The sequence below is a fragment of the Apium graveolens genome, chromosome 3, assembly GCF_009905375.1.
Source record: "Apium graveolens cultivar Ventura chromosome 3, ASM990537v1, whole genome shotgun sequence".
In the NCBI taxonomy this organism is placed as follows: Eukaryota; Viridiplantae; Streptophyta; class Magnoliopsida; order Apiales; family Apiaceae; genus Apium; species Apium graveolens.
The window spans coordinates 35308922-35319105 of record NC_133649.1 but is presented as its reverse complement, the minus strand read 5'-3'; the positions used below and the strand labels follow the sequence as shown (position 1 = coordinate 35319105).

General features: G+C 36.2%; 1 non-coding gene across 1 annotated transcript; it reads right to left on the bottom strand.

Moving 5' to 3' along the window:
• Positions 1-4049: 4049 nt before the first annotated feature.
• On the bottom strand, positions 4050-4156 carry LOC141716405 (small nucleolar RNA R71). Its single transcript, XR_012573117.1, has one exon. It is a non-coding gene; the product is annotated as a small nucleolar RNA R71 (small nucleolar RNA).
• Positions 4157-10184: the final 6028 nt, after the last annotated feature.

Sequence of the window (10184 nt, the reverse complement as noted above, 5' to 3'; positions counted from 1 at the left end):
TGAATAATAAACAATTTAGGATTTGTCTCACAAATATTTGAATATAATTATATCTTTAATTAAATAATGTAATAAATAAACTATATTTTAATGAAGAAGCATCAAATGTCTTACCATTTTTTAAATAACACGTTAATGAAAATTATTAATTTTACTTTATAGTTGTAGTTTAATTTTTTCTAAAGAGAATGAAAAAATAGGACTTTAGGAGCAGCTCTTTATAAATTCACTATCATTGAATAATATTTTAAACCCAATTTTTTTAAAGTGAAATGTTAATAAATAAATCAATTTTGTATATTTTCGTAGTGTTAACGGAGTTTGTGAAATCTCATGTCTAATTTTAAAAATATTTAAATATTGGATTAAGTTCTACATGTAATAATGTAAAACCAGTCAGTTAGTAATTTTGATACATAATATCAATTGACTTGATCGTATAAAGACCTCAAAAATATTAATTATTATTAATATAAGATATTATAAAATATATCTTTATTGGTAAGATATTCTCTTCTAGCTCGTAATTTAAATTTATTAAACCTAGATAGTGATGATTAAACCTAGATAGTGATGAAATTTCAAATATTTTTTCAAAATGGGTAAAATTCTGATTTTGAAGCTAGTAATTTTGATACATACTACCTCCGTCCCTCTCATTTCTTTACAGTTTTTTCACATGCTCGACACGCATTTTAAGGCAACTATAAAGTATATCTCTGTAATTTATTTTTAAAATTTTCTTTTTTTTGTATAAAAGTTTAAACATTATATTTTTATTTAGAAGAAAAATAAATTTAAAAAAATTATACAATTACATTCAATAAGAGCATTAAAGTGCGTGTCGAGCCCCCGTCTCCCAATGTAAAGAATTGAGAGGGACGGAGGGAGTATTATCAATTGACTTGATTCTATATAGATCTCAAAGATGTTAATTTTTACCAAAATAAGATATCACAAAACTTTTCTTTGTTGGTAAGCTTTTTGAGTCGAACTTGTAATTTAAATTAAACCCATGTAGTGACATGGTATTTACGGGCAGGTCACTTAGGCAAATTTTGAGTATTTTTTTAAAAATGGGTCAAGTTCTAATTTTTAATTCGAAATAAATCGAAATACTCTAATAATAAATTATCTAAATATGTAGTACACATATATATTATTTATATAAATATATCTCTTTTCAACATATAGAAATATTAATTATATGTATAATTTATTTTTTTATTAAAAATATATATTAAAAATATGGGAGACATACTTTTCAAATTAAAAATTGTTTAATATATAAGGGAATAATCCATTTATGTACTATACTTAATTTTATATCTCAAATTCAATTGTTCAAAACTAACTCTACAAATATTATATTAATCATGTTTAAAGTTAAATAAATTATCGTTATTTACGACACTCACATATTATGTGTATAATAAAAAAAACTTAAGTAACAGAGTGGTATAGTGATAAGGTGATGTGCTTGTAATTGTAAAGACTCGGGTTCAATTCCTCCCAACAACATCTTATTAGTCACTTCAATGAGACTTTTCAATCTCATGAATATTATCAACATGTTGTCTTATATATAGAAGAGATTACAAATATTTAGAACTCTTTATAATATTTAGAACTCTTTATTTTAATAAAAAATTTAAGTACTATGCTAAAGCTTTTTTAAAGTTGTTATAAGTCTCTAACCCTCCATTAGAACCTAAAGTCACCTTTATTATTGAAAAAAATGCCCCTAAGTGAACAAGTTAACATATATCTTATAAATAAAAGAAAAAAAATGGTGTACAAATGATTAAAGTTAGTATTTTGACATATTAAATTCAACATGTCTTATAAATGTGTTTTATTATTAAAATAATAATATTTTGAATTATAATTGGAGGAAGAGAAAATATAAGTAGACAGTTGTTGAGTGGCATTTATGACACTTTATTATGCTCTAATAAGCTTTGAATTGGTGTATTTGTACTCAAGTTGTTATGTGTTGTTATGTGTTTTAATGTGTTTTCTAGTGTTTTTGCATTTCAGGCACTATTCAGGTAATCAGATGAATTAGCATTGTTTTTGTGCTAATTTGGTGTCCAGATGGTGTTGGAATAAAAGCTTGTAGAAAGCCGGTTCGAAGCAGCAAGATTTAAGAAGAAATCTGAGTTTTTCCCAGAAGGATGGAGCGCCCATGCTGTGATAGCGCGCGGCTGCGCCATGGTTCCAGAAATGCAGCGCGCCCGCGCTGTGATAGCGCGCGGCTGCGCCGAGGCCGAATTTCAGAATCCTGTTTCTACTACAATTCTAAAAGGGAAGGCTTCCAGATTGTTGAGGGTTGCTATATATATTCATATTAGGTCATTTTTAAGATAAGAAGTTAGAGACGGACCAGAGCGCAAGGAGAAGACGGCAAGAGACCTTTAACACAAATCAACAAAGGCGAAGACGATCTAGTTTATTCTTGTGAATCTTTGTTTTGAGTTGTAATTTGGATGCTTGTTTCTTGTTTTGCTGAACCTATACTCTTGTTTGTACTTGGTTTTATTTATTCGTATAAAGACTACATTTTCTATATCATGTTTTCCTCGGAACCCACGTTGATGATGAGTCCGATTATGGGCTAATCGTTATTATGGGGTTCTAGCGGATTTATTTATGGATTTCTTTAGTTAATTTGTTTGATGCCTTAGTATGTGGTGATTGTATGATATCCTAGTATTGGTTGTGCGTATTCGTCTTATGAGCGTCGCGAACTTATAAGATAGTGTGTTAATTCTTAATGAAGCGAAAGTGAATTTAAGGATTTAGAACTTGCCATGCTAGCATAGGTTCATGTATGTGTCATGCATGATTCGTAGGTAATTTTAACCATCTTTCTTGCCCTATGTAATCAAGATAGATAACTTGTGCTTAAACCGTTATGTTGTCAAATTTTATAGACATATAGGGTCTCAATATAATTGGTGCCTATTCAGCTTCTATCTCTTTTGTGGATGTCTGGTAGAATGGTACTCGCGCAACGAAAGTTGACGTTTATCAGTTTTGTGTTATCTGATTAGTGTCATCACTATTGCATGCTAAGGTTAAGAATAATAAGGCTATTGAATGAAGTATTTAATGAAGTTAGAATATCATGTTTTTTACATATATTAATCCAGTTAATCTTATTCTCGTAGTTATAATTGTTAGCGTAATTCTTAGTTATAAACAATCTCAATTTTTTATTCGTCTTAGCATTGGATAATAATCATACATTGTTACTTAGGTGCATAACTTAAATAGTTAACCAATACAGTCTCTGTGGGAACGAACTAGAAAAGATTCTATACTACTTGTGAACTCGTATACTTGCGTGTATTATTAGCGCGTGTTTAGCGACTAACAAGTTTTTCGCGCCGCTGCCGGGGACTGCAGTGTTAATTTATAGTTTATGTGCTTTCCATCAGTGGTCGTTAAAGTTCATTGACTCAGACATTTTTACTTATTTGTTCCTTGTCTGGTTTCAGGTACTCTAGCGAGGGTGTATGCATACGCATTCGCGTACTCTTAAGAGAACACTGGATAAAGCCGAGGAAGAACTTGTGGTAATTCGTAGGGAATTTTCTAAGAAAGAAAAGAAGTTAGAGGAAGAAGAGAAAGTTGAAGAGCCAATTGTAGTAGCTATGGGTGATCAAGCAGAAAATCCGAAGGCTTTGATGGACTATTCTAAGCCTAAGATTAATGACATTCAGTCTAGCATCATCAAACCAGCCATCAGGGCAAACACTTTTGAGATCAAGTCAACCACGATCTAGATGATACAAAACTCAGTTCAGTTTGGGGGTTCTCCTACGGAAGACCCCAACATGCACATCAGGGATTTCATCGAGATCTGCGATACTTTCAAGTTCAATGATGTGACTGAAGATGCTATCAAGCTACGTCTCTTCCCATTCTCTCTGAGGGACAAAGCTAAGTGCTTGTTACATTCTCTACCAGTAGGGTCTATCACCACTTGGAAAGATCTTGCTCAAAAGTTTCTCACTAAATTCTTCCCCATGGCGAAGACTGCCGCAATCAGGAATGCTCTTAACCAGTTCGCACAGCAAACTGGAGAATCTCTGTGTGAGGCTTGGGATCGATTTAAGGAGATGCTAAGGAATTGCCCACACCATGGGATGCCTGATTAGATGATTATCAATTATTTCTACAATGGATTGGGTCCTACTTCTAGGCCCATGCTTGATGCAACATCAGGAGGAGCCTTCTAGGCTAAGAGCTACGATGAAGCATATGAACTTATGGCTGATAATGAGTACCAGAATCCTTCTCAGAGACTGACTCAAGGGAAAGCTGCAGGAATTCTGGAGTTGGACGCAGCAACTGCTATCGTTGCCCAACTTAAGGCTTTGACAATGAAGGTGGACACTTTGGCTAATTATGGAGTTAATCAAATCACCAGTGTCTGTGAGCTTTGTGTTGGTGCCCATAAGACTGATCAGTGTGCAATTTCTAGTGAATCAGCTCAGTTCGTGAGCAATTTTCAGCGATCGCAGCAACCTGTGCCATCCACCTATCATCCTAACAACCACAATCATCCTAATTTCAGTTGGAACAACGCACATAATGCGGTTCAACATCCTTATCAGCAGTATCCAGCTAAGCAGTACAACCCCCCTGGTTTTCAGCAACCGCAGTATGCACCAAGACAACCACTCCATCTGCAACAAGCTAATGAAAAATCTAAATTAGAGGAGTTGAAGCTTATGTGCAAGAGTCAAGCTATTTCTATCAAGACCTTGGAAAATCAGATTGGGCAAATTGCCAATGCCTTGCTAAATCGTCAACCTGGTACATTGCCTAGTGACACTGAAGTGCCAGGAAAGAAGGAAGCTAAGAAGCAGGTAAAGGCAATCACTTTGAGGTCTGGGAAGGTTGCGAATCCCAAACAAACTGTAATAACCCCAAAATTTTCAACTTTTTGTAACCCTTGTGAATAGTGTTTTAGCTGAATGAAGAAACTTTTCATGCCACACTATGTAGGGGTTCTGTTATGGATATTCTGGGATATTATTAGTACTCTATGAAGTATATAAGTGTATATAAAGATCGTCAGAATCCAATTCCGAACACTTTGGTTTTTCCCGGAAATCCACAAGATACGGAGAGAATTGAGTATAAGGTAACAGGATAAAAAGGATTTAAATTAAAGGATTATATTAGAGGATCATAAAAAGGAATATAATGTATTGAGAAAGGTTAAGGGAACCTAAGTAATAAGATCCCGGGTATGATCCTTCAAACGATAAACGAGAACGAAAGTTAAGCAAACCGTATAACAGATCAGCGGTCATTAGGCAAACGATTAGGAAGTTAATCAAAGGGATTAGGGGGAATGATGTCATCCAACCAATAGAAAGAGGACAAGGAAGGGAGGATGACATCATGAGGATGACATAAGCATGACATGGGAAGGAAGGAGGTGTGGTAGCTTTGTAACCACACAAATCCAAGGGCAAGAAGGTAATTGACTAAAGCAAGCACAAAAACCAATCAACCAAGCCAAGTAAAATCATTTTCATCAAAAATCAAAAGCAACCAAGGCTTTGTTCTTCATTGCTCACGGCTTTTCACTATTCAAAAGGCAAGAGAAATTCAAAATCCAAGATCCAAGCTTCCTAAATTGGTAAGATAATTCCCTAATCATCTTCATGCTTAGTTAGGACTATATCATGAGTTTAAGCCATTAATTCTTTCTCAATCTTCTTCATTTAATCAAAGAAGAAGACAATGAATAGTGTTTTCAAGTTTTTAACTTGAACTTTTTCTTGTTTTTCTTGAAGATCCAAGCATTCTTAAGACTTCTCAAAGCTTCTTAAGGCTTCCTAGCTCCACCCACCACTTCAAGGAAGGTATACCATCTCCAAACCCTAGAATCCTATATGTTATAAGATGATTTTGATTAGTGGGTTGATATTGTAGTTTGTTGTTATGATTTAGAGTTTGGGATTTGGAATGGTAGTGAAATGGAATGGTAATTGTTGTGGTTTTGATTTAAAGGAACTTAAGTATGATTAAAGTTAAGTTTAAGCATAAGTATGAATGATTAAATTGAATTGGTTGGGGTTGTTATGATGTGATAAGGATGGATGTTTGTTGTGTGTTGGATTTGAGGTTGGTTTGTGGTTGGTTTTGTATGGTTTAAAATTGGGAAATCGCGTAAACATAGCCGTCGTAACGTCCGATTTTCTTTGGACTGTTTTTGTGCATAGCATTAGGACCCGAGAACCCCCTGCTAGATTATGACCACTGCCATGATTAGATAGCTCATGTTACGAGCTTCGTTTTGATATGTAGTTCGTTCGATTCCGATGCACGGTTTAGGAGAAACGACCGTTCCAAGTAACGGCGTTTCGCGAACGAAACTTTTTCCCTCGCCTTACTTTGAAATGTAGGTTAAAGACCAAAAAGGGTTAATTAATGTATGAAACATTTATGGTAAGTGTGTTAGGCAGTTGGTAAGACATTCGCGAAGGAATCGCTTTAAAACTCGTAAAGGTTAAATTATTAAAAATGATGGAGCCGCGGGTACCCGAGTGACTTAAGCGAATCGGTGAGCGCAAAACAAGCGTTAGAGTCTAAGTTAGTTAAAGTATAGATTTACAAGTGATTTTGGTTTAATTCCAACTTACTTGTTGTTTATAGGTTACCAGACTCGTCCCGAGCCTTTCTCACCCCCAAGTCGCTCAGGCAAGTATTCTATCCGTTATACTGTTGTTGTGATGAATATATGTATTTGCATTATCTTGCGATAGATGCATGTTGGATAATTAGCAAATGATGCGATATATTGTAGCATGTGATATGGTATATATGCATGCCTGTTTCATATTCTTGGAATATATATCTGTTGGTTCAGTTGATAATACCTATGCTAGAGGATAGCGGTAACTTGCATATACCCTTAGTATAGGGACCCAAAGGTGAAAATATTTTCTAAAACCGGGAGTCGAGGATCCCGAGTAATTTTGTATATATGGATATGGATATATATATATATATATATGGTTATAGTTTCCAAACTATTAATCGAATAAGGTTTATTCGATAACTTTATTTTATTAATGAATATTATCTTGAATATTCATTCGAGGACTTATGACTCCTTTATATTATTTATTGAATATTACTTGGATATTCATTTGAGGATGTATGACTCCTTTATTTTATTTAATGAATATTATTTATAATATTCATTCGAGGTATTATGACTCGGCTTATTATTTAATGAATATTATTTGAATATTCATTCGAGGGCTTATGACTCAGTTTATATTATTTATTGAATATTTTTGAATATTCATTTGAGGATCTATGACTCCGATTATTTGCTGAGATATATTCTTTATTTTATTAAAGAATAAGGTGTAAATAATCAAACTTATTTTCGATTATTCAAATAAAGATAATACTTTCTTATAAGTATATCTTTGGTTATTTAATACTCGTTTCAAGTATAAGTTTTAATACTTCTACTTCAATTATTTTTATAAAGATTATTCTTTATGGGAATATTATTTAAATAATAATATTCAGTCATTTTCTAAATATTCTGGGGACTGATTTACTTCATTAAATCAGTTTTACTCCAAACACTCTTTAAAGTGTTTTCGAGTCTTTAAAATGATTTTCAAAAGTGAGAGCGGATCCCAAAACTATTTTTATATTTAAGATCTTCCTTTTAAAAAGGGGATTTAAATACTCGCTCAAAACATGGGGGATCCGGCTCGGTGGTGTGTTTTATATTCGCAACAAGGTTGCTGTCTTGGTAAAAGAGTTTTTGATTACTTACCCAATATTCGGGAAGTAAAATTCTTGGAACAAGTTAATCCATTAAAAGGCATCGCCTGGGAAATATCGGTGAGTTTTCCTTTCCAACTAGATACGACTTCTTGGTGGAGCCGTATCAACAAGTTTCTACTTGGGGAAAGGGGGAAACGAGCTTTACGTTTCAGAGTCATGGATTTCATCTGAACTAGGAGTGGCGTAAGTGGTCGAGTAGCGCCGGCCCAGCCTTATTATATTGGCCCAAATGGCCTGGAAGTTCCGCTAAGGCGGTCCATTCCTTAGGAGTTCAGTGTTCGGTTGACAAGTAAATCCGACAGGTTCTCCTCTACATGTAGAAAATGGTGGGGTTGTACTACTACGACTGATCATCGTAAGTGGTCTTCCTGGCGCGGTAAACTCCCGTAATGAGTTCATCATCCATTTGGATAATTCTGCAACACTACCCGTAGCATTTCGATCGAAAGGCTACTAATGGGTGGTTGCCGAAGCATTGACAGGGTCAAACATTTTTATTGGTGTATCCATTGAATGAAGTATCTCGTAACTTCATCTCTTTTCGAAATATTTCAAAGATCAAATATTTTCAAGTTTTATTTGTGGTCTCATCTATGGGATGACCTCGTGAATCTTATAATACTTTGAACGGTGATAGTTCAAGTAGCTTTATAAATGATATAAGTGTGGGGAAGTATTGGTAACTTCATTCCTTGTTTTTACTTATATCTAGTAAGTAATTATCTTACACACGATAAAGATTCTAGTAAGTATCCATTTAGATACTTGTATTATTGTTATCACTACATATTATCTTGCGAGCTGTAAGGCTCACTCTTGCTTTATTTCTTCATCACACAACAACAGTTAGGAGAGATGGCCAGACTCCAGCAGACCCAGCGCAAGCGCGTGGGAAGCGTCCCGCGTCTTCCCGATGATGTTGTAGCTGCTATAGCTGCAGAGGTAGATCCATTGTAGTTCAGACCATCTACCTTTGAGAATCAAATTATGTATAATTATAACTTGTGGCAGATAATGGCAATTAACTGTAAATTATCAAGTAATCATTTTGGGTTGTAATAATTTTAAATTGTGGATTCAAAGACTTGTACTTATTTCAATTTCATCTCTGAGACTATAACGGGTTGTGGTGTGTGTTAGTGTGGGGTCACAGCATGAGGTTATTTATTATTAATTAAGTGAAGTGATATTGTGGAAAGAAAGACCGTGACAACCCGGATCCCCGACCCCGGATCTGGGGGTGTTACAGAAATGGTATCAGAGCCAAGCGTTATAAACCTCAGAGATGATGCGACGATATAATAATAAACTCACAAAGATAATAAGAACTCTTGCCAAGTTCATGGTCGGACTACTTAAAGTAGTGCTGACAGTTAAAACCCTTACGGGAACCCTTATAAGTATCATGATAGTAACTTAGCTCGTTTAATGTGTAGGCGCCTGAGATAGAGGACCCTGAGATGTTCGAGCGTGAGCATGATGAGGCATTGCTAGATGTTGAGGATCAGGAGGAGCCTGAGATGGAGGAGGATGAGGAGGACCCCTCAGAGGAGCCTGAGACGGAGGTCATTGCTGTTTCAGATGAGGAGGACCCCTCAGAGGAGTCAGAGACAGAGGTTATTGCTATTCCAGATGAGGAGGACCCGGATGAGGTCCCAGTAGCTGAGGAGCGTGTTGGATCTATGGTAGTGTATGCTGGTATCCCTTTACCCACACTTCCGGTGGTCAGAGCCCCTACCCCTCCACCACTATCTTGGATTCCTGATGATGACAGCTCAGAGACCCATACTTCCGAGCCTAGGCAGACCGAGGAGGCACCCTCAGCGGCTCCGGATTCACCACCTCTTGACCCTGCCCACAGGCAGTCTTCGTTAGCTCATGGATATGTTCAGGATGTATTGAGGACCCGAGTGGCTGTTGCCGAGGGCCGACTAGATGAGGCCAGGAGGGAGTTGGATGCAGAGAGGGCGGGTAGGCGTACCCGAGCTTATGAGACCAGGGCTTCTATACCCCGATCCTTGAGGAGGGAGCTTACGGGGATAGAGCTCACATCCCGAGCGAGGCTCAGAGCGCTCCAGGGGGACAGGCATGGTAGGATCTCCAGGCGGCAGGCCGACTATATCTTCCGTCGTGCGATGGAAAGGGTTTGGGAGCTGACCCGCTCCGGTGTGTGATTCAGGATTGACGATGGAATAGTCTAGTTGTCTAGTTAGCCGAGGCCTTAGTAAGAGCCAATTTTCCGGGATAGTTGACTTGTATATAGCATCCCTTTTTCTGACTAGACAGATAGACTCTTGTGTATCACTTTTGGGATAGATGACTGTAGCACTGTTGTACTTTTGACC